At 38.0% G+C, this 25964-nt stretch overlaps 1 protein-coding gene across 5 annotated transcripts in view; it reads right to left on the reverse strand.

Annotated features, from left to right (window-relative positions):
- LOC131061989 (uncharacterized) overlaps positions 1-24812 on the reverse strand; it is a 227338-nt gene extending 202526 nt beyond the window's left edge. For 2 of the 5 annotated variants that reach the window (XR_009110635.2, XR_009110636.2), the window contains exon 1: positions 24570-24812. The gene's annotated coding sequence lies outside the window, so the exon portion shown is untranslated. Of the gene's footprint in view, positions 1-23380; positions 23672-24569 lie in introns of all 5 variants that reach the window. The other 3 variants (XM_057995820.2, XM_057995819.2, XM_057995821.2) reach the window with 3 other exon arrangements.
- Positions 24813-25964: the final 1152 nt, after the last annotated feature.

Consider the following 25964-nt stretch of genomic DNA (forward strand, 5'->3'; position numbering starts at 1 on the left):
GCCTGCTGTGCCAGCGATGCCTGTGCAAGCAGCCGGGGGAGGTGGTTCATTAACCGGTTTACTGTCGGGCTAACCTCCAGCGCTGTCCACACGGCACTTGGTGGGATTTCTACCCTACCTGGAGCAAAATTGAAAATTCTCACGTTGCCGTGTCTTCTCCTGTATAAAGTTCTGTCCGCGCGTCGTCGGCCTCCGGGTTTACTTCACCAACGGGTAGGCCCATTGTGTCTGTGCGCCATCCGTGTCTTCCGTTCCCGAGTACGTCTAGGCAACGGCGCCAAATGTTTGCCCTCTCGGGTAAACGGTTAAATGCAGAAAGTAAATGCCCAGAACATAACGGAAATATATTAAATAACCAACCTCCGTATTAATTCCACAGTCCATGTACAATAAGTGCTTATAACATTACATCTGACATGACTAACATGATCCTCCTTCAAAGAAAAGGTACACAATATATAATACCCGAAGGGGTATGACACAACCGTTGCGACTCCAACTACCTACCCGTCGGCCAACTAACTGACCGCCGTAACTCATTATTACCGACGACAACATAAACATAATATAACAACATAACATAATGATTATTCCCGTCAACACACATCGTCGGCGCATGTGGCAAGGATGCCTTCCCACTCCACTGCTTGGGTGAGGAAGTTGTCATTGATGGAGAGGAAGTTTGCAATCTTTGAAAGATCGCCTTTGTCAATCATCCCTGAATCCCGAAAGAAGCTTGCCTGAATCCTGGCTCTCAGGTTCTCTGCTTGTAAATTCTTCTCCCTTAGGCTTTCCTTCTTCCAGATCTCTGACGCCACACAGAATACCTTGCCCAAGATCTCTCTAACACTTGCCTTTGTCTCAAAACACTTGGTCTCGGATTTCTTCAGAACCTCAATCCGAGTGACCAAAGTATAGTACCACGTGTCGAAGTCGTACCTGTCTCCTATCTGTATGATGCCTGCATCCACTAAGCTCCTCTTTGACATGCCTCGAATAACCTTCAGGTGAGGGAGTATTTCATTCTAAATTTCATCCACTTCTTCCCAATTGGATGCTAGATCCTGGATACGATCAATCAACAAAGAAGTTGCCTCATGTGCCGATACTAAGTTTTCCACCAAGGTGTCAGCACGCACCGAAGCGTCTGAAATCCATTCCTTTTCTTGAGTGTACGAGCCCTTCATATCATCATAGTCCTTCATTGATCCCTGCTGAAGAGGCTGTGGTGGAGTAGCTGGGACTTCATGGTTGAGCGGGCTGGTAAGATGGAGAACAAACTTCTTCCACTGTTGGTTCTCTTCTTCCACTTTCTTCCTCTTTTCCTTCTCATGAGCCAACCTCGTCTTTAGAACGTTGCAGGAGTCATCAAAATATTGGATCTCTTGGTCCTGGGTAGGCCTACCCATCTCTATGGTGGTAACCTTGTAATCATCTGCGGTGACATTGTCCCTAGTCTTCCCTTCTTTGGGCAGCGCTATCTGGACTATCCTGAATCCAGCACTGTCTCTCTGAATCAGGGAAAACTTCCTGGCTGGTTTGGGCGGTTTTGCTATAGCGGGTTCATTCACCTTCTCCAGGAATGCTGCAGTGACCTCCTTGGTTGAGTGGGCCTCCTTGGGAACCTTGGCCTTTATCCTTGCTCTCAGCCAATCCGGAATGGTTGATTGTTCTACAGTGTTCCGATCAAACTCATCATCAGCCTCTCCTAGGTTCGCTGGTATGCCATCCAAGAAGATTGTAGGCGCTTCAATTTGCCCCATGTCTGGACTTCGGAAGACCTTTTCCACCACTTCCTCAACTGGCTAGGAAAGCACTCTTACTTCATCATCAATCACACAGATGTTCATCTCTTGCTCCCCGATTGCACTCTGATCAGGCGCAATGGAAGCAGCACTTAGGATGGAGTGACTTTCGCTGGATTCTCTTCTCTCACCCACAGCCCTTTTCCCTGCGACCTTTGTGGAGCTTCCACCCAACTCCTTCCTCTTTCGAGACCCAACACTTTCTAGATTTCGAGCATCACCAGCGGAGGTACAAAGGTTGACGGACAGAGTATCATCTACTCCCATTAATTCATAAGTCAAAGTCATACATTTGGCCTTCAACTGTTTTGTCTTTTCAGACGCCCACCACCTTGAGTACTCAACCACCGACCTCATGAGGTTTGCTAGATCCGATTTCTCTCCCTCTGTCCAATCTATTAAGACTAAGGGTTCATTCTTCATCTTTTCGAAGCCCGACTGCTGAAGTTCTAGGCTTTCTTCTACCTAATCAGCAACTCTGAATACTTCTGTTGCTCTCACCATACTCAAAGGAATTCTTCACCAGAACCTCTTCCGGATCTCGAAACTATCGGCTGCATTAGCCCAGTAGTCTTCTAGATCCAATCTATGCTCAAACGTTGTCCCTTCGATCTTCTTTATCCTATGGAATGGATCGAAATCTTTTCTTGCCTTGTATTGATAGAAGGGATACCAGGCCAGTTCTTTCTCAGCGGTGGCTGCAGCTTGTGATGATGGACATGTTTCCAGCCCATTACCAATTGTAAGTGAGGACGTCCCTGCCTTCTTCTGGTTATCCCTTTGAATCACTATATACTCCTCCAATTGTCTTACAACCTCGAGCAACACCACTCGGTTGGTAGGGTAAGCTGGAAGCTTGTATGGAGGCCCAGAGAATCCCTGAATTCAGAGGTAAGTGAATTTTGGATATTGTATGTACCAACACCCGAACCAACCAATGAAGTCCATAGACTCCTGAGAGAGCCTCTGGTGCAAGCCACCTTGAAGTGTCTGAGTGATGTGCATCGGGAAGGTATCATTCACCATTTTAAAATGGAATTTCTCCTCCATGTGGAGCTGGGGATAGCAATCGTACACTGGAAACTGGTTCTCCTTGTTCCCAACTTCTCCTCTGCAAGTGAGACCTCTATACCTGTAGATCCTAGCCAAGGAATAAAACAAGTAAGAACTCATGAAGAAAGTCCTATTCGTCTCTAGGTTCCTAAGCTAGCTGTCTAGGTTGTCGCTGATCATCGGGGCCCAGTCTATCATTTTTACTCCATTGATTATTTCATTAATGAAATAATACATCCAGGGTTCGAATGGAGCTCCCTGAGGGTTCCCTATTATCCTATTGAGCAGGACAATCATGTCCCCAATGTCCTCCTTGAAGTATGCTCGTACTAGGCTCTTTCTCTGGAGTTTGCAGGCGCCCTTCCTCGGCTTGTCTAGCCAGGAGTGGTTAACTATGGCATCATATTCTTCTAGGTGGTCGTGGTACAGACTGTCAGCTTCGTCCTTCGTCATATATACTGCGTTGTGGTACTCGGGGATCCTAAAGGCCTCTCTGATGGCCTCATCGCTGACATTCGCCAACACTCTTCCATCAAGTGCAACAATGTCCTTACTGATGGGGTTATAGTGTTTGGCACATTCGACTACTAGTTCATTGCACTGCATGGTGGGGAGGAAGCCAGCAGCGTGCACGATACCACTCTTCATCATTTTTCGCGCAATGGTGGTAGGCACAAGGCTGTCCAGACCAAACATTCGCTTCTTAAACTCCCTCAGATTGATGTGTCCGAGGTTGGTGTCACTGATGTTCTTCCACTTGGATGTCATCCTCGACTCTGAAGGAGCATCTTTGTCTACCTGGAATTTCATAATGTCTAGGGCCTGCAAGCAAACAATGGAAATTTTAAAGTTAGAAAATGATTTGCAAAGTTTTGAAAATAACGGGGCTGCGAAATGGCTAAGTGTTGGAAAATTTTCCATTTTTTATTCTCATACTTGGCCATAAAAATTGAATTTTCACCTTAAAACCCTCAGTCTTAAGGCTGGTTGTGGTTACCACCAAGTGTCAAAACTTTCAAAAAATTTCATACTTAGCCCAAAAAAAATGATTTTCTTCCTCCAAAATTTTCGAAAAAAATCATTTATTAAATTCTGGAAAATATTCAGAAAATTCACAATTTTAATTTCACCTCTGACTTGGATAGAAGTAAGGCTAGAATTTTCTCCAAAATATTCAGAAAATTCAGAAAAGTTGTACTAGTTGCCCTTCTCCAGAAATCTATAAACCTTCTGCCAAAAAATATTATCCCACTTCCAGCAATATCTAGAATTTTCTCCAGATGATCTTCAAACTGACATACTTTACTAAGCTCTCCTTAGTAATTTTGAACTTCTTGGTGTAATAATGAAGTTGATAATGAAGTATTTGTAGACAAGGTTAAATCTTCAAGCAAAACCCCTAAAATCATCCAACTGATACTTCTAATTCTTAAAAAAAACTTTCCATTTTGATTTAAGTTTGAAGATATTCATCAATTCTCCAATATTCCCTTTCAAAAAAACTTTCCATTTTGAATTAAGTTTGAAGATATTCATCAATTCTCCAATATTCCCTTTCAAAAAAAACTTTCCATTTTGAATTAATATCTCAATAGTTTTCCAATATTCTCTCAATATTCTCTTTTTCCAAAAAAAACTTTCCATTTTGGATTCATCTTGAGGATTAGATATTTCTTCATTTTGGATTTAATTTTGAAATCCCAGTGGATTTTGTGACATCACTGGCATCTTTGTTTGACTTTTCAATGTGTAGGTGGATTTTTCGAATTTTATCTCCATCTTCTTCAAATTTTGGCGGACTTTGGATACCTCTCCAAGGTATGGCAGACTTCAGACTTGGCTCTTCTATCACTTGGCATGCTTGGGCGGACTTTAGGCTACACTCCTATACATACATGGCGGACTTTGGAGACCCCTCCACCTTGGCCGGACTTCTAGCACTTCTCCTCATTGGGCGGACTTTGGAGAGTGCTCCCACATGCTTGGGCGGACTTTGATCACTCCTCCTCCTTAGCCTCCCAACCTTGGGCGGACTTTGGAGAGTGCTCCCACATGGCCTCCAAATGCATGGCGGACTTTGGCTAAGGCACCTTCATGGCCTCCATTATTGATGTTATTTGGCTAAGGCATTGGGGCAAACTTTAGGCTTAGCACCGTCAAGACCTCCATCAAGGTGAGAATTTGGCTAAGGCATTGGGGCGGACTTTAGGCTTAGCTCCCACATGACCCCTTTAGCCCCTGGCGGACTTTGGTGAGTGCTCCACCTTGGGCGGACTTTGGCCTTTGCTCCAACATGGCCTCCTTCAAACTCATGGCGGACTTTGATGAGAGCTCCTTCATGAGCCCTTTAACCCTTGGCGGACTTTAGAGTGTGCTCCCATGTGACCTCCCCAAACATGGCAGACTTCAGGGTGAGCACCCACACAACCTCCTAAGGCATGGCGGACTTCAGGCAAGGCTCCTTCATGGCCTCTCTTGCATCGTGGTGGGGTTTGAACCTGCAAAAAATACTTCAAAACCCTTGTTAGCCAGACTTGAAATAATTTTCAGAGAAATTTCAAAATTTCACAGTTTAATCTAATTTAACCGGATTAACTTGAAATTTGAAATCCATGCCTAGGTGGATCATCTGAAGCAGCAAAAAGCCTAAAATCTAAGGATTTAGCTTTTTTAGGTCAAAACTTGGAATTTTCGAGTTCCGGTCGAAGCTGGTCAGTGGTGCAAGTGTAAACCCTAGGTTTGCATCCCGAAAAAGCAAAAAGCCTAAAATCTAGGGATTTAGCTTTTTTAGGTCAAAACTTGGAATTTTCGAGTTCGGGTCGAAGCTGGTCAGTGGTGCAAGTGTAAACCCTAGGTTTGCATCCCAAAAAAGCAAAAAGCAGACATCCCTAAAAAATAGGGAAAACTTTCTAAAAATAGCCATACCGGGGATTGGGCTGAAAACGCCAAAAACAAAACTTCCTAAAAAATAGGAAAAAGCAAAAAAGCAAACTTTCTAAAAATAGAAAGTTGTCCAAATTCGTCCAAATCGATTGCGATCTTCGTCCTTTGGCCTTTCTAAGCACTCTGGTGGTGTTCACACTCTGGAATCACATAACTTGCAAAAACTAACTTTCAATCGTCAGGGCCTGAAATGCTCTGAACTGGACAAGGCTTGGTGAAACTGCAGCAAAAGGTCATAGGACACTAACAAAACTCTAGAAAGCAGGAAAATCAGAGGGTCCCCATTTGCAATGGGGCGATGTGTGAAAAAGGTCACAACAGAAGGCTAAACTAATGCTAAGAATGCAAGGACAATGGATGATTTCTAGTAAGATTCAACTAAGCTTTGCTTTGACATGCAAAGAACAACTCCACAAAACTAGTGCGATCTTCTAAGGTAAGCATATGATATTCAAATCACCACCAACAACATAGACACCATCAAGAGGATGCATATGACTGAGCAAGTAGTAATCGAAGTTAATCTTGGCTAAAGGAGTTCAGTCGACTATGCAAGATACTTCACAATCAACGAAATACTAGTAGTGTGAACATACGAATTTCACCATCAATCATGCACAAAGATCCTCCATTCATCTAAAATACTAAATCAAATTTACTCTCTTATTTATTGTTTTCAAAGTTTTAAGTTCTCTATTAAAAGGATGAAGAAACATGTAAATACTCCAAACAAAATAAGTCACCAACACTTCAATAATTTTATTATCTCTGGCAGCATCAAAGCAATAATTCTTCAAATCTCTTCTAATTGATCCCTTACAAATGAAATGAGTTGAGCTTATATAGTGCTCTTAATACAAATGGATGGCCAAGATTGAATCTAAATCAAGAGCCAAGATCATGCCACCTAAACCCTAATTAGGGTTTGTTACAACAAAATACCTAATTATTGCAAATTATTATCTATCGACCAATGGGAAAATGGCATCCATTTGGCACAAACAACGAGGAAAAACCCTCCAATAAGAAATATTGACGCCACATGGGATCATAACAAACTTTCATCAAGAAGTTTGTTCCCCTTATCTCTTTCCTTAGAAGCAAATTCAATGATTCTAGACACAATGCAATTGAGCTCGTCTACTAGAGCATTAGACATGACTTTTACTTGATCTTCCAAGAAGCCCAACTCTTCCAAGGCAATAACAAAAATATTCTCCCATTCAGGCCCAAAGTCACTGATCTTGCCTACTATTGTCATGAACGACTGAATGTTCTCTAGCAGCCATTCTGAAAGTGATTTGGCTGCCCCGAAGAAGATATTTCTTGTTCTTTCCATCAATTAATCAACTACGATGTGGACTTCTTCTTTCATCTCCTCTCCAAGTATTATTTCAGCTGCTGCCACAATCTCATCACGTATCATGCTACAAGCATTCTCAATTTGGGTGCAACCATTGCTTATATCCTCAAAGATAATCTTCCTCATTTTGATCAACTTGTAACACATGCGGAAGTCATATGATTGCCCTTCCTTCAGCACTCCACCATTCACATAGGTTTGCTTGGGTATGTCCATCAATGCTTGTAGTCTCGGGATGGTGAAATCTCTAGCATAAGTGAAAGCATCAAAAGCAGCCATGAGCACTTAAGTCCTATAAAGAACACCGGAAACTCTATCAAATATGCTTACTAGCTCTTCCACAAATGTATTTGCCTTGATGGAGGAATTGTCAATCCATCCTTTCAACGATTGGTAGTTATTCCTCATCCCTTCCAATTCATGAACTGAATCCGGTGGAAGCAATGATGGAGGCATGCTTGAAGGATTAACCTACCTTATTGGATTCCTTAGTTCCTGCACCTAATTCTTCAAGGCATTCATCTCCTCTTGAGCTTCTTGTTATTCTCCAGCTCCATCTTCAATAAATCTTGGATTGTGTTTACCGTATCATTCAAATCTTCCATCACCTATTCAATGGTGGGAGGACCTAGCTCAATTGTTACCAAATCATACTCATCTGCGATGATTTCATCTTCTGGATTGTCTACTCTTGAGGTAGCTATCTGTATGATTCAAGACCCTGCACTATCTCTTGTGATCTTTGAAAGCTTGGACCAATTATATTCAAGAAGTCATCCAAGTTATCAATTGTCTCTTCCTCAAAATTAGTACTTCCTTATTCATTCTTTCCTTTAGCCATGCCGAAATAGTAGATAGCTCCTTCTCTACTTGTAACTCCTTGAATTGTTGTTCTACTCGGGGTGGAGAAGTTGTCTCATCATCATCATCTTCTATCTCCACATATTCATCCTCGACAGCCTTATCATTTGCAATTGGTTCCTGTATTGTTAAAGGATCTTGTACCTAAGACCGCTTTCCCTTAGCTGTCTAATCAGCTTGATTTTTATGTATAGTGGATTCCAATGATTCATTCACACCTTGATCGCTGCCTCCATTCTAGAATGATTGAACTTCATTGATGATTGTCTTGAGTTTTGATTGTGTTTGATGCATGTTTACAATGCCAAACATAGAAGAACATACAAAATTGATAACACAAGGTGCATAAACCAAAACAACAATTTCTCACTATCAACTTCACTTTATTATCGTCATATCAGATCTGAGTACAAGGTTTATCAGGTCTGTTACAATAATTTTCAGAAATATAATGCCTATAAAATGTGTTAACAGCATGCAAATGCATTACATAGAACATCATCAACATACCCGAAGTTCAATGTGTCGTTTAGGCACAATTTGATGACATGAATGATTGAAGATAATGTCTGAAACTCCTTATGTAGGTCTGATATTTCTGCCATTTGTCTGAAGATTATGACAGCTAAAACTAATCCCAAACTCCTCCAAAGATATGTGTCCAAGCCTAGGAATAGGGCGTTGAAACCCTAGACGCAAGATGTGTCAATGTAGTACCAAGTAAATCATCAAAATCTTGTGGACAGCAAACTGATGTGTCACTGTAGCAACACTGTTCACATCACTGTAGCACCCAGCAATGTCCAACATGCAACTCAACGAGTCTGGCATCCAGACTCCTTCACAATATTCAAACCCTAGAAAAATGAATAATAGAAACATAAAAGGTACTTTACAACAGCAACACTTCATTTCTAGAAATGTGAAACACAAGTGAGATACCTAAATGATATCTCCAACTGACAAAGGGTTTCCGTCCACTGCCTCCAAGCTTGAGGGTTTCCGTCCTCAAACTTGCTAAAAACCAAAGCTCCCAAAAACTCCAAGAGAAAATAATAAACCAAGCATGTTGAAAATGAACTCTTAAGAATTTTTTATAACTTTCTTGGGAGAGCTCACACACTTTTCTAGCCAATGTGGGATAAATAGATTTACTTTTCTTTTTAATATTCAAGTCTACAAGTACTTTAGTGAAAGGAACTTTTAATTTTTAATTAACTTTCCCTTTACTTAAGTTCACACATTAAATAAGTTTGTTATTTAATTTAACTTTATAACTAAACTTTATAGTTAAATAAATTAATTATCACAAGCGATTATTAAAATCTCCAATCAAAATCAACACTATCATCAACAGGATATTATTCATGAGTTTTCTGTCAATCCAAACCTGGCCCAACTAACTTACTATAAATAGTATCCCAAAAACACACCAAAACAGCTCAGAATCGCCTACAACTAGAACTCTCTAGGCCAAATATCCTCAAGATCCCTTAAATGTCTTGGTTAGCCTACAGGACTATGGAGAAATAGGCTAACGACAACCTCATACAATATGTGCTAGAAAGGGGACATTACAATCTACCCTTCCCAAAATTGCTTGTCCTCAAGCAATTCCAATGTGGCCCCAAGATCACTATGCTGAACCAAACTGGAACTGAGTATGATCCTAGGGTCCCACGTCAACCTAGGAGATCTATAGCACCAACCGCTGAAAGCACTACCCTACTGGATGCCAACACAAAAGACCTAATAACAACTAGTAAGTAGAGCAATCAAATATTGCACCATCTCTGTCAACTCCTCGAGAAACTGCTCTCCGAAAAAACTAAATTGGAACACCATGGGAGTAAACCCTATTAAGCCAACATTGGCTTCCTCGTCCTCAACTGTTGAATAGCAAACCCAAGAGATCCCAGGGTTCCAAATCAACCTCAAAAAGGAAGCACCATGTTGTCGATGTGCCACTGATATAATCATAAACTAAAACTCTACTATCATGTGCAAGCCTGTCACCCATGTATGTACTTGAATCTCTTATGTCATTAAGCATACTCAGCATGAAAAGGGGAATAGTTTTCAGCGTATCTCAAAATGTAATCACACACATCTCTTCACAATTATCAGTAGCATTAAGTCTGAAAATCTGATTTATACTCACTTCCCGAATGCCTTTGCTCTCATGGACTGGTAAATTTTCATCAACATCCAATTCCCAAGTGCTGTAGAGATCATTAAGTGCACTCAAATCCATACAACCAGTTGTTATCATCACTGCATGATCTGAAAATTCAATGATTAGCATCATAGGAGAACTTTTATACATTGAAAAGTGAGATGGAGGCCAAGAAACCAAATCTGAAAATTCATTCCCAATTGGTTGTAGGCTGCTAGAATATGGCTCATTCAACAAATATAATGCTCCCATTGGTTAGAGAGAGTGTGATCATTTGCTAACCATTTAACTGTCAACCCTTGAATGCTATGACTCCCATGTTCATTGAAACTTCTTAGTATATCCATACAAACAAGATCTTTGTATACCTCATTCTCCTTAATGCAAATCTTCAAATAACAAGGGAAGTTCATACCTTGTGCGAAACTTGAAACAATGAAGACATCCACATGCCTAAAACTGAAATCTCGAGCATTAGCAACGTGATTTACCAAACTCATGTCAACCTGAAAGTTCATATCTGACATCTTATGACAAACCAAAGCATATGAACTGTTGTTCATAATCATGGAATTGACATTTTCTTCAAATCCTTTCATGGTAACTTCATAGTACTCATGCCATTCACCCCCTAGTTTTGGTTGCTCATCAAAAGTGGATGTTCTATCAGGTCTATCCGTCTGAAAATTGCTTATATAAGCTGTTATAACAGCACTTCCATGTTTGCAATCTAAACCTTCCTATAAGACTTCCTCCTCCAATCTCAAGAGTTCATACTTTTGATGTTCTTCCCAATCCTTATCAGCATACGAAATCATCTGAGTATGGGCGATGCCAGAACCTTCATCTAACTCAAAGAGTGGATTATCATATGACTTATCAGCATCTACCTCGAACAAAGGATTGTCAACCATCTGAAGATTATCCTTTTGCTGAACTAGACTCTTTTTTCCTAATTTCTTAGGGCAATGGACCAGATCATACTCCTCTTGAATGGAATCAATCTCCTCCAATACTTGTTCGATCTCCTCAACTCTTTCTATATTCTCCTGCTAACTGAAATGGTTATTGGTAGCAACCTGAATCTCTGCTGCTTTCAATTTAGACTTTGTTCCTTGGTCTATATCTATGGCCTCGTCAACAACCTTAGAAGCCATATCTTTGTCAAGGATCACATTCAAGAATGCTGTCTTGATTTCCTCTATAGTGTTCTTCATGTTTTGTAGATCAGCAAGGGAGATATCACACTCCTCTTGACCTCTTGGCAGACTATGAATTAAACTTCCCACATACCCATGTGCATCATCCATTCTAGTCAAGATTTGTATTTCATTTTCAGCAGTTAGTAAAAATTCCCTTCTCCAATTATGATCAAAGGAAGATGATGAAAAGTTGTCAGAATTCCTTTCAACTGTGGTTCCACGGCTGCTACAATTCTCAGATGCCTCTTCCCTTTCATCTTCAATAGTAAGTTGAGAACCCATATCATTGAAGTCACTAGGTCTCTGCTCTAGATCAGCTTCAATCAAAGGAAAATCTGATTTATGTTTCGAAGAATTAATTCCTTCTATGTTATCTTCTATACATGGTTTTTGAGTTGTGGCAACAGTAGCATTAGAATCCAAAGGAATAAGCTTATTCTGAAAGTCAAACCAAAATTCTCCCATATCAATGAAGTGAAAGAAAGAATCATGAGCAGATTTGAAGCTCTTGTAATCAAAATACCTAGAAGGAGTGCTCAGGGCTGCTATCTTGTGCCCCAATTCAGCATCGAGAACTCTTTGTAACTTTATCACCAAGTCCTCATGAGTTAAGGCACTATTTACATCTTCAAATTCAACATTATTGTAATCATCTTCCATGGTAGACGCACATGAAGAATAAGTTACATTTTGCAACAAACTTGTATAGGACTCGTCACGTATTGAAGATATTTGACTTGTGAGGCAATTGTGCTCCTCCTTCAATTGAACTTCTTCTGCAATATCACCACCATTAGGTGTCATTCCTTTCACCTATATTCCCTCCTGAAATGATGGTGTAGGAATATTGGAATTCCTAACAAGCTCAACCGAGTTGTCCAAGTTGTCAATGGAACATTTTGCGTGATCCTTCTTCCTAGTCTCTCCCTCTATGTCTTCTTGTACTTCTTCTAGTACTTTCACCATTTCACTCTAGCAATGGTGATTGGGCTTCCAGAGTCCTTTACAAGAGAAGCAAAGGTTTTGTCTTCTTTGATCATTCTTGCTAAATTTCTGATTTTTGTCAATGGAGAAGTCCTTTGCATTAACTTCTGCTTTCTCTTTGTCCACGAAAGGTTTCAATTTCTCTTCACAACAAAATATTACCCTCCTAACCAATCTCCCTTTTACCGATAGGAGTCCAAGAATTCCCTTCTTCCAGTTAGTTGATAAGATAGAGAACAAAGACTGGGGTACTGTTATCTCTCAAAGTTGCACCCTCATCAAGTTGCAGAACTTGGTACTTTAGAGGAACATGAAAACACTCCTAGGCTGTGGGTCACCTAAAACTTGAAGTGAATCTCCAGATAAAGTTGGTTCCTAGCTGGTTATCACCTAAGTTTAACTATTCTAATGACTTTGCTGAGTAAAGGGTAAGGAAGACTGCATTAACTGAAACTATAATCTAAAGGGAGATGCACCAACATGTTCTACCCAAATCTGTCAAATCAAATTTAACAATTACACAATTTCAACTAAGCAATAAGCTAACTTGCACAAACTCCAATTGTATACCTTGCATAGACACTCTACAAAAAGGTTATTACTGCACCTGATTCAAGAAGGAAGAAATAAGCTTCACAACCCTAACAGCAACAACACAACACAGCTTTGTAAAAATCTGCAAAACAAAGCATAATCTTTCTGCAAAAGATACTTAAAAATAAAACGAAAACTACAAGGAAGTGATAAACTTCACAAAATAGCAGTGTCAAATCACCTAAGTGCATACAATATGACAGAAATAAGAGAAAGCAAACACTTACATATTAATCTCAAAAGGTAGCCTAATATACAAATCTGGAAAAATGAGTTACAAATCTCTCTAAGGAGCAAAGAACTCTGAAAATGAGTTACAATAATCCAATGAATGAAAAGAACTCATTTACAAAAGAAGACTGGAGGTATGTATGCTTTTTCCAACAGTTGTATCCAAAAAGGAAGCCCTAACCATCCTGGTCGAATTCACCCCAAAAGCCTATTTTTTAGGGTTCAAAACAAGTCTAGAAGGGGATGGGCTTGAGAAAAAGGTGAAGCCATCCCATCCCCTGCCATAAAAGCTCTTAAATGCCCAATAAATGACCTTAAAAATATCTTTGAAGAGCCTACAACTCCTCATAAATGCAAAACTATCATTGACCTGCTCAATAAATGCAAATAAAATAAATATCTAATAAAGTGATCTTTCTCTTTAATTAACACTTTACTAAATATTTATCCTATTCCATTTGTACATTAAGTCAAAAAATTAATAAATGTAATAAGATAACTTATTTAATAAAGTGACTTATTACTATCACTTCAATAAACATTCTTATTATTCCATTTATAATAAAAATGAAAATAAGAAAGTTACTAGATAAAGTGATAAATTAACAGATCACTTTATTAATTAAGTTTATTATTTACATTTATTAATATTGCCTTAATTTAAATAAAAAAACATATTTATTAAGTGATTTATAAATTTATCACTTAATAAATATTTATTACATTGAAAATCAATTATTAAGTGATAAGTTTATAAATCACTTAATAAAGATGCGTTTTGCATAGACAAGGAGATGCAACAATAAAATCAACCTCCCCATACTTTCACGGGGGCATTAGCAAGGAAAGAGAAAAAAAAGAAAACAAGGCAAAAAATACCCAAACTCAAATAGATGATATTCAGGGAAAACGAAAGCCTAAAACGCCATTTCATCTCTTGTATTTGGCATTCAGTTCCTTCCTTCTGGAAAATTTGCACCGCCATGAGGGAGTTCTCAGGGGTTGGAGGTTCAATCTGCACCATCTTGCGGGTTTGAACGACCCTTCCGGAAATGATTGAAGGCGTGGCGCATAGTTTAAAAGCAGACTTTGATGATTTCATGTGCTGGGTGCCGCCATGAGGCATTGTTTTTTGGGTTTTCTGAAAGTTTTTTGAAAATGATTCGCAGATTCTCTTCTTCATTACTGGTCGCTTGAGGTGAGCCTTCCCTCCATAAAAACAAGTCGATTCTGAGCATTCACTTTGGAAAATTAATGGAAAAAATGCTGATATCTGTTTTTTATTATTTTCTCTGTGTGTCCTTGCTCAACTCGAGCTCCATTTAACTGAAAAATAGAGACATTATTATAAATGCCTGCATGCTTTCATTGATAGTTGATAGAACAGTAGCTATCTCTGCTTCCTTGTCACGGGGCCTTAGCTTACTATTTTTTATGGTGGTTTAAAAACTTGATGGCTGCAACTAATGGGCTCATAACTCCTTGACTGCTTATTATGATACAAAATCACGCTCTCTGCTTCTTTGCATTGATACTGGATTGTATTTCCCTTTTGTGACAGTGAATACCTCTTACAGTGATCATTACCCGTATGAAGCACGATGCTTATGCCTTTGAAAGGTGGCCATTAATGTCTTCAATGAACTATAATTGAGTTTACTATTCCTCTCACTGGCTTTTGTGCCATATCTCTAAAAAAACTTTCAAAAGCTTGTTCACTGTTTTGACTGCTCCTATTATGCTTCAGGACTGCTCATCTCTGTGATCTTTGATGTCTTTGAACCTTTGCATGACTGCTTCTATTGATTGCATTCTACATGCTACTATTTGATGTCTTTGAAGTGCTGCAATCTTTGTAGCTGCTTTGTGGTGGCTGTCCATTGTCTTGTGCTACCTAACTTGCAATCTTCTTCAAGGTTTGTTTTAAATGCATACTCCCTCAAGACTTTTGATAGACCTGCACTTTAATCATGATTGCATATACTATGATAGGAACCTGAAAAAGACTTTTGGACTGCCCTTTACTTCCAAGATCATGACTGAAAAAAACCATGATTTAACTATTGCTGATCATACTTTTCATCATATAGGACAGTCAAGATATCACTGTGAATGCAGCAATTTGTCTTTGTTGTGATTTGAATTGATGCTCTTTGGTTGGATGTACTTGGCTGCCTATACTCTACTTTAGGATTGTATTTGTGCTTGTGGGCAACCATCTTCCTTTTACTGTACTTAAGATAGACTGTGATGTGAGATACCCTTAGTCCTTTGAAACACTCTCCTTTCTTTAGGAATGTTGCACTTGAATTGTAATCACTGTGAATGTAGTCCTTTACTGGACTCACTGTCAAACCTCATGCTCTGTATTGCCATGATACTGCCTATAAGAGATATTGTTGATGACTGTATCATTACTGCTCATAACATGGGCTCTATCAATTCCTCTTATAGCTTCTATATGACTATTAAATGTGAAAGGATTGTTCTTTACTATTATTTGCTGCTATCTTCTAAGGCTGCAAACTCTGCCCTTAGGGTCTGCAATTGATGTTCATTGTACATTCACTATCATTGTCATTGTGCTCTCAAATTCTCTGTTTTGCAGCCCATGAAACTGTTCTCTATTGAACCATATTTGTGTGGACTGTCTCCTTTGAATAATCTTTCTATTGTCCCAATGCCTATATCTGTTGTCATTGTATTTTAACTCTATGACTGTGAGGTGTGACTGCTCATTGCTCATTGTCCTTTGATCTTAGATTATTATGCTTATATAATAGTGCTTCTTATGCTTTTGTTATTGTCCTCTAAGGCACTCATACCCTCTTGATGACAACTGTGTATCTTTTCTTGCCCATTTTGTATGATGATCCCCGTAAATGAGCATTTCTTACTCTTGACAATAGCCTGGTAATGATACTTAAGACTCGTATATTGCTATCAGCCTACTGCCATGAGCAACACACACTCATTTATTGTGATTACCATGGGAAAGGGGTAAAGGATTGCTGCATGATTGCCACCAAGAAGCTCGCACTTAATGTGATATCAAAACTATCATTGTTCTTGCTTCTTGATGCATGCTGGGCTCAACCCTTGTGGGAGCCACATTTCACCCCACATGTTGAATCTGATTAATCAAAAGAACATGATTTTTCACCTGTAGCTGCACATGAAACAAATATGTTAAAAAAATATGATGAAGCTTAGAGGCTTCCATTGAGGATCTTACGGCACTCCTATGACATTGCACTGCCCTTCTACTCTCTGCTTTTTGTATAACTTGTTCAATGCTCTATCACAATGGATTACACATTTGCTGATGTATAAAATGCGTATAGTGATCCCGAGCTCTAACATCTCTCTCCTATTTAATTCAGGGACAGCGGAGCATCACACAAGAGAATTCAACCAGATTCGACAAACGACCTTCGGGTTTCGTCATTCCAGGCAATGACGGATCCCTATCCACTTCTTATGCTTTTTACTTTATTGATCATCAAATGTATAATCTATTTTCATATAGCATAGAATAAGTTATACCCACGGCTTGTGTGGGAAGCTATACACTTGTAATTGCTTCATCATATTTTTCTAACATATTTTGTATGATGATCCCCGTAAATGAGCATTTCTTACTCCTGACAATAGCCCGGTAATGATACTTAAGACTCGCATATTGCTATTAGCCTACTGCCATGAGCAACACACACTCATTTATTGTGATTACCATGGGAAAGGGGTAAAGGATTGCTGCATGATTGCCACCAAGAAGCTCGCACTTAATGTGATATCAAAACTATCATTGTTCTTGCTTCTTGATGCATGCTGGGCTCAGCCCTTGTGGGAGCCACATTTCACCCCACATGTTGAATCTGATTAATCAAAAGAGCATGATTTTTCACCTGTAGTGATCCCGAGCTCTAACATCTCTCTCCTATTTACTTGTAGGTATTCAGGGACAGCGGAGCATCACACAGGAGAATTCAACCAGATTCGACAAACGACCTTCGGGTTTCGTCATTCCAGGCAATGACGGATCCCTATCCACTTCTTATGCTTTTTACTTTATTGATCATCAAATGTATAATCTATTTTCATATAGCATAGAATAAGTTATACCCACGGCTTGTGTGGGAAGCTATACACTTGTAATTGCTTCATCATATTTTTCTAACATTTTGTATGATGATCCCCGTAAATGAGCATTTCTTACTCCTGACAATAGCCCGGTAATGATACTTAAGACTCGCATATTGCTATCAGCCTACTGCCATGAGCAACACACACTCATTTATTGTGATGACCATGGGAAAGGGGTAAAGGATTGCTGCATGATTGCCACCAAGAAGCTCGCACTTAATGTGATATCAAAACTATCATTGTTCTTGCTTCTTGATGCATGCTGGGCTCAACCCTTGTGGGAGCCACATTTCACCCCACATGTTGAATCTGATTAATCAAAAGAACATGATTTTTCACCTGTAGCTGCACATGAAGCAAATATGTTAGAAAAATATGATGAAGCTTAGAGGCTCCCATTGAGGATCTTACGGCACTCCTATGACATTGCACTGCCCTTCTACTCTCTGCTTTTTGTATAACTTGTTCAATGCTCTATCACAATGGATTACACATTTGCTGATGTATAAGATGCGTATAGTGATCCCGAGCTCTAACATCTTTCTCCTATTTACTTGCAGGTATTCAGGGACAGCGGAGCATCACACAGGAGAATTCAACCAGATTCGACAAACGACCTTCGGGTTTCGTCATTCCAGGCAATGACGGATCCCTATCCACTTCTTATGCTTTTTACTTTATTGATCATCAAATGTATAATCTATTTTCATATAGCATAGAATAAGTTATACCCACGGCTTGTGTGGGAAGCTATACACTTGTAATTGCTTCATCATATTTTTCTAACATATTTTGTATGATGATCCCCGTAAATGAGCATTTCTTACTCCTGACAATAGCCTGGTAATGATACTTAAGACTCGCATATTGCTATCAGCCTACTGCCATGAGCAACACACACTCATTTATTGTGATTACCAAGGGAAAGGGGTAAAGGATTGCTGCATGATTGCCACCAAGAAGCTCGCACTTAATGTGATATCAAAACTATCATTGTTCTTGCTTCTTGATGCATGTTGGGCTCAGCCCTTGTGGGAGCCACATTTCACCCCACATGTTGAATCTGATTAATCAAAAGAACATGATTTTTCACCTGTAGTGATCCCGAGCTCTAACATCTCTCTCCTATTTACTTGTAGGTATTCAGGGACAGCGGAGCATCACATAGGAGAATTCAACCAGATTAGACAAACGACCTTCGGGTTTCGTCATTCCAGGCAATGACGGATCCCTATCCACTTCTTATGCTTTTTACTTTATTGATCATCAAATGTATAATCTATTTTCATATAGCATAGAATAAGTTATACCCACGGCTTGTGTGGGAAGCTATACACTTGTAATTGCTTCATCATATTTTTCTAACATTTTGTATGATGATCCCCGTAAATGAGCATTTCTTACTCCTGACAATAGCTTGGTAATGATACTTAAGACTCGCATATTGCTATCAGCCTACTGCCATGAGCAACACGCACTCATTTATTGTGATTACCATGGGAAAGGGGTAAAGGATTGCTGCATGATTGCCACCAAGAAGCTCGCACTTAATGTGATATCAAAACTATCATTGTTCTTGCTTCTTGATGCATGTTGGGCTCAACCCTTGTGGGAGCCACATTTCACCCCACATGTTGAATCTGATTAATCAAAAGAACATGATTTTTCACCTGTAGCTGCACATGAAGCAAATATGTTAGAAAAATATGATGAAGCTTAGAGGCTTCCATTGAGGATCTTACGGCACTCCTATGACATTGCACTGCCCTTCTACTCTCTGCTTTTTGTATAACTTGTTCAATGCTCTATCACAATGGATTACACATTTGCTGATGTATAAGATGCGTATAGTGATCCCGAGCTCTAACATCTCTCTCCTATTTACTTGCAGGTATTTGAGGGACAGCAAAGCATCACACAGGAGAATTCAACCAGATTAGACAAACGACCTTCGGGTTTCGTCATTCCAAGCAATGACGGATCCCTATCCACTTCTTATGCTTTTTACTTTATTGATCATCAAATGTATAATCTATTTTCATATAGCATAGAATAAGTTATACCCACAGCTTGTGTGGGAAGCTATGCACTTGTAATTGCTTTGATCAATTTCAATATATATGCAAAGTTCTTATGAAGTTTGTTCTATTTTACAAACTTGCACAACAATCTGTAATCAATCTGATAAATGTATGCATGAGAACGAACCAATGCCAAAATCAAATGTGTACCTCTTTCTCTTTTCCTGGTAATAACTACTCAGCTCTTCTTGATTGAGTTGGAAGTAAAATCGGGTAACAGGTGCATCATAGCTCTCATTAATGGACAAAACCATAATGGTTTGTATTGCTGCAATAACATCATTATCATGATCTTCCTTTGGCGTTTGTTGTTGCAAAGATTGTCTGTCAAGAAACCTGGTGGAGATTTTAACTTATGCTCCTCCTATAGTCTCCTGAAACTGTTAAACACTTGTTTTTGACTGTCTTTTTGCAAAAGAAGTGTGGTACCTCTTTGGCCTTTATGTGAATGGTAATATTAATGTTTCTGATATCCTAATTGGATCTATGGATAACCTCAAGAAAGATTTCAATTACTTCTGGTCTATTCTTTCAGCAAATATTCTTTGGGTTATATGGAAATGTAGGAATGATGATTTGTTTAATGCTAGGAACAGGACGGTTACAGAGTCCCATCTTTCATGATGTTTACTCGCAGGTAACAATGGTGATGAGGCTAGCCAAGAGAAAAATTGAAAATCTCATGCGAGATGGCACTACAAGGGTCTTCAGATGGGAAGTCTCCCATGGATTTACTTGGGCAAGGCAGGAAGCGGACAAATCAGCATTTGAAACAGCCCTACATAATTTCATGAAAGCTTAATGGGACTAGAGCTACAGAGGTACAGCAGCCTGTGGCTCTCCTTCCAGTAGCTGAGATCTTCACTCATCCATATTTGGAGCATGTGCAGGACGGGAAGGAATTAGTATGGATGGATGGCCCTCTGGGCTAGACGGCCTGGGCAGAGATTCTTGATGTTACCCACCCCCCAGATGTTGCCCTTCAGCTTGATTGATATGGCTAATACAGAGTCTATGAATAACTTGCTCCTGTGTTTACCATGCAATTTGTAATTTGGTATATGATTTGTAACTGAGATGTAATAGATTATCAATGTATATGGGTTGTAGGTGGTGGTCTTTGGGATGTAAGTGGCAGTACCTTTTGGCTGGTGTAAGTATATCTTAGATTAATAGTTCGGGAATGATACAGTGACATATTTGATACTGATTGCATGATATTTTGTAATGTGGTTATTTGATCTTTAATATAAAAAAAATATTACATAAATGAAATAAAAATATATAGCCATGATACAGCATACCCATTCTAAAATTCTGATATTGATAGTAATTAATTCTGATTTCTCCTTGATGCAAACCCAATGTCTTTCTTTATTGATCTCTTTTCGTGCCCCCTCTGTCCACCATGCAAATGCTCTTTAATACCTCTTCATTGCATAGAAGGGTACATCTCTTCAAGGGATGTCTATTTGTAAAGGCAATGCCCCTAGGACCATCGCATCCTTTCCCATAGCTAATCCATTACTATTATCATTGCTAACTAATGCTAATATTAAACATTATTATCAATCCAAGATAAATATTATTATCAATCAATCATTTATAAATCCATATCCAGCATTGATCTGCTATGATTTCGTTCTTGAGGGCAGGCAATGGTAGTCAATGATATCGCTGATATATTTGTTGACTGGATTGTATGTGGATCACTGCATTGTTGTGGATGAAGATTGTTGTCTCTGTCTTCCCTTAGTTACTCATTGTTGCCTCTGTCTAAATGTTGTGACCATGTGATAAGTAAAGCTCCTTGTAAATCATTGATCATGAAACCATACTCACAAATTACCTCTGCCACTATAATTAATCTATGTTACCCCGAGTTTCCAAGACCGGGACGACGGAGGACGGGGGTACGCGTTTCCAAGACAGTGATTTTTTTGCTAATTCTGGGGACAGCTAGGGGACAGAAAATCGGATAGCTATATAAAAATAGGGAAATTTAAAATATTCATATGAAAACATGGATAAAGCATGCACATATACATTATAGAACCTTAACATATAAGAACTAGTAGAGCTCTTGTGCCAAATTTGTGCTAAATTGAGAGTCAAAGTCAAATTGCTTAGAATTCATTGTCAAAATTCACTGTCTATATGTAGAATTTATGGGGACGTCCCCTAGGAGTCCCTTGTCCCCGGGACGTCCCCAGGACGGGAACACCTAAAAAAAAACCGGGGACACATCCCCAAGTAACATAGTAATTAATTCGTTGTCTTCATTGCTTGCTTTCCTATAAACATATTGATACTTTATAGAGTCAGTTATTATATCATAAACATAGAATTGGCTATCTTAATAATATGAATTACATGTCTTGGGGGTCTTAATGAATCAACTAGCATTAATATCAAATTCCTTATGTCATTTCTTCCATTTGAGTCATGATACCAATTTACTCCAGCTGCAAATTCTTTGAGGAAGTTGGCTATAATTATTTTTTCATTATTAATTTTATTTAGTATCATTTCCATCTTTTGATGAATCGGCCATTAAATTTTTATTTCTTGCTTGTCTAATTTTGATTTAGGAGATAAGAAAATTGTGAAGTCTTTGAGAAGACAATTTTCTTTTGTTAAGATGTTCACTGTCAAAATGGGGACATGACAGAAGCCTTTCTCTCTCATTTTTGGATCTACAATTTGAGTCTACATCTATTATGCTAGATTCTACTTAGAGCTTTCATCATCATTTCATTATCGTAGCTTACATCATCAATCAACCATTCTCCATTTCTTTATGTCATCTTGTGCTAGTGCTTAATATTGAGAGCAATTACATCAAAATCGCAAGATTGTGAAAGATAAGAGGACAATGAAGTCAGGCTTATCAATTCTATGAGGTAAAATGTTTTTTATTTTGTTTGCATGCATTTGATTTAGAACTCCATTGGTGTTGTTGAATGATTTTGTAGATTCTAGGCTTGTGGTTGGGTAATAGGGATTTACAATAGATTCAAAATTCAGCATACACAACATCTATAAATATTGGTTTCTCTAATCCTGTAATTCCAAGTTGTGTCTTAGTTTACCACAGTGAACATAATGTAGCCTTTCTTAACTAACATTTTTGTTGCTTTCATATCAATTGATTTGCTAAAAATGACATCTAGTTGTGTTTTAATTTCATGTAATGTCCCCTTCCAATTTTTGTCCTAGAATTATAATTGTATTAATTTAGCGTTAGGGTTACTCTTAACTAGTAAGGTTTATGATACTTCTTACTAGGAAGATCAACATATTTCAACATAACTATTATGCTTAGATTCAATTATTGCAACTAATGAACATTTAGCTTTCATAATACATTTGATAACTATTATATTCAAGTCCCAATCCCTACCTCTAACCTAATCCTCAACCCTACGAAGGATGGGATTGCCCTTGTATGATGTCGCATATTACTTCCACCTCTCCCTCGCATTCCCACATTCAATCCTTCTTAAGGGCAAGAGGAAGAATTTAGATTAGGCTACCATATAACAATTCTTAATGTATTAAGAATGTAAATGTTATGAACATATTCTAATCATTTATTTATATGAATTTACTCTCTCTCTATATATATATAAAATTAAAATGAATTCATTAATGAATGCAGTTTGCTATATTATTCTCATTATTAATGCTTATAACATATGAATATAAAAGATAAACATAATTGTGCTCATATTATGTGTCATAGATTGACCTTTCATCTTTAATTATTAACTTTATGAAACTATAATAATTAATTGTTCTAATTATAGAATAGTATGTTATAAAAGATAAACATAATTGTGCTCATATTATGTGTCATAGATTGACCTTTCATCTTTAATTATTAACTTTATGAAATTATAATAATTAATTGTTCTAATTATAGAATATATTCACCGTACCAGGCTGTGGTCTGATGGCAGATTGCAATTTAATCTTGATCAATGCTTGAGAGCCAGTTCTTATTAACTGCTCTTCTATCTTATCTGATCGTTCGATGCCTTCTTGAATGCTGGTGTGTTCTTCTTATACCCCTCCATCGAGCGTAGAGGGCTGTGACCTTCCTCAAAGGTTGTTATCGTTTGAGTGAGGAGTGTCCCTTCATGCATCGGGTGTCTCTTCATGCTTTCCCGCTCCTCTAATCTTCTGTCGTTTACCCCAACCAATCCTTAATTCCGTTTTAAAGGAAATTGCTGTTATCAAGTGGGAAAAGGAATGATTAAATGTCGTGTATCACCTAGCAAGCCTTATCACCTTCGCTCTACAAAATCCTGATTGCAGATTACAAATGATTGCAGAATATCCTACGATCATGAAATTGAGAAGTTTTACTTGCGTAAGACAATTTCATAGTTCGTTCTGTTGCTTCATTTAAAGTTTGGATCGGGACATGACATTTCAACTTTATGTTAATGTTTTTTTACTTCAGCATGAATCCCGCAAGCCATTGCTTCCAATAGTTGTAAAGAAAAATGATCAACTGTGAATGCATTATTACTATAGTAGGAGATTATTTGTTCAATAATAAAGCTTCAGCAGCTGCCAAAAAAAGATACTTCAGCAGCTTCATCTTCGAAATTTTTACCAATAATTGCTTTAACAGAGATCTGTGTGCGTTGATATGAACTGAGATCAATACATATTATGCATTTAATAAATTTTGTCTTTAATTGCAATTTTACTTCAGTTCATTCCAAACTTTGTGGTGAAGTCTTTGACATATCAAATAGTTGTAGTTTTGAAACATAAGCCTGAACCCAATAATCATTTTTTTTTTAATTCTCTCATCTCAATTCCAATCCTTTCAATTTATCTGGAGCTATGGGTCCTTTATGTATTCCATTAATTGTTCCCCAAATGTTGTCATGCATTAATTGGAGTTTTGTTTTAGCTTTGCATGTATGAAAGATATGACCACTACATTTCTCTATTGTGTCCTTTATTACCTGGTATACCCTAACTTCTTATTTCAGTTTGTTCACGCGGGCCCAAAGAAACTTCCCTTCCACAAAATGATTTTTTTTAATAATTACATACAAAACTTGAATTCTCGTTTGAAGGGGATCCAAAATTTTCGATAAAAGAACATACCAAGCAAAATGAAAGCGTGTGAAGCGTACTTAAGAGACTCCCCCCTTCCGAGCTTCCCCAACTCTCAACTCCAGCCCAGCTTTGACAGGTGAATGCAACTGTCCACATTTCTTTCAGGGATATCGTGCGCCGTCCATTATTTCCCTTTTGGGGAAGTGAGATGTCTTTGTTTACAATCTTTCCTTTACGAGATTTTCCTCGAATCTTTTCAATTCTCTTTTTTACTGCTTTGTTACACTTCACCAGATGCATGTTTTAAAATATGGCACAACGTATTAGAAAAGATTCTTTCCATGATATAAGTCCGTGGTGTTTTTTGGGAATGTCAAAATTTGTGATGATTTATTAAAATTAAAATTTATTTATATAGTTTATTTATTTCAAGTGTATGATTTATTAAAATTAAAATTTATTTATATAGTTTATTTATTTCAAGTGTATGATTTATTAAAATTAAAATTTATTTATATAGTTTATTTATTTCAAGTGTATGATTTATTAAAATTAAAATTTATTTATATAGTTTATTTATTTCAAGTGTATGATTTATTAAAATTTGTGATAATTCATTAAAATTTGTTTGTATGGTTTATAATAAAAATGTCTAAATGTATAAGTATGAATAAGTAGTTTAGTATGTATAATATTTAAGTGATAATTATAGGAGTGAAGTATAAGACTTTTAAGGATGTAATTCATAATAATATCATTTCAATTCAAGTGTATAGAAGTATGGAGTTTTTTTTATTGTCAAGTGTATTTAGCTTGTTATTATTTTTGTAAAATTAAGAGGAAATTCTATGAGGTAGCAAATAAAATGAGTTTGGTTTTAGGGGAATTTCATAGCTAAGTATGTTTGAGTTAGAGTAATATCAAGATGGGTGACCTCACGTGAAGTCCAAATACTTCATCCTTATGAGCATCATTTAGATAGAATGAGTACTAATTGGATCATTCATGCTCATGAGAGATCTTGGTTATTGTGAACCATACTCATGAAAATGACTAATTGAAATTGTTTGTGAAATTGAATCTTGATAATGATGAGCACAAATGATCACTAAGAGGGGGGTGAATCAGTGATATTCGAAAACTTAAAACTAAACTTGCATACACAGAAGATAATGCAAATAGATGAAAAGCACACACAGATACACACAGAGAGAAAGACAAATCACATAACACAAGATTTTATGAGGAAAACCCAATGTGGGAAAAACCTCGATGAGAATAGCTACTGGAGTCTACTGCTCCGATCCAGCCTCACAAAAAGTTCACTGATTACAAAAGTTTTTAGGGCACCAACCCCTGATGATTTAGAGCACCTACTCTAGGAGCACCTACCCCTGCTCTGAGCACCCACTCAAAGATTCACAATGATATCAAATTAAAACA

The sequence above is a fragment of the Cryptomeria japonica genome, chromosome 2 (genome assembly GCF_030272615.1).
Source record: "Cryptomeria japonica chromosome 2, Sugi_1.0, whole genome shotgun sequence".
NCBI classification, from domain to species: domain Eukaryota; kingdom Viridiplantae; phylum Streptophyta; class Pinopsida; order Cupressales; family Cupressaceae; genus Cryptomeria; species Cryptomeria japonica.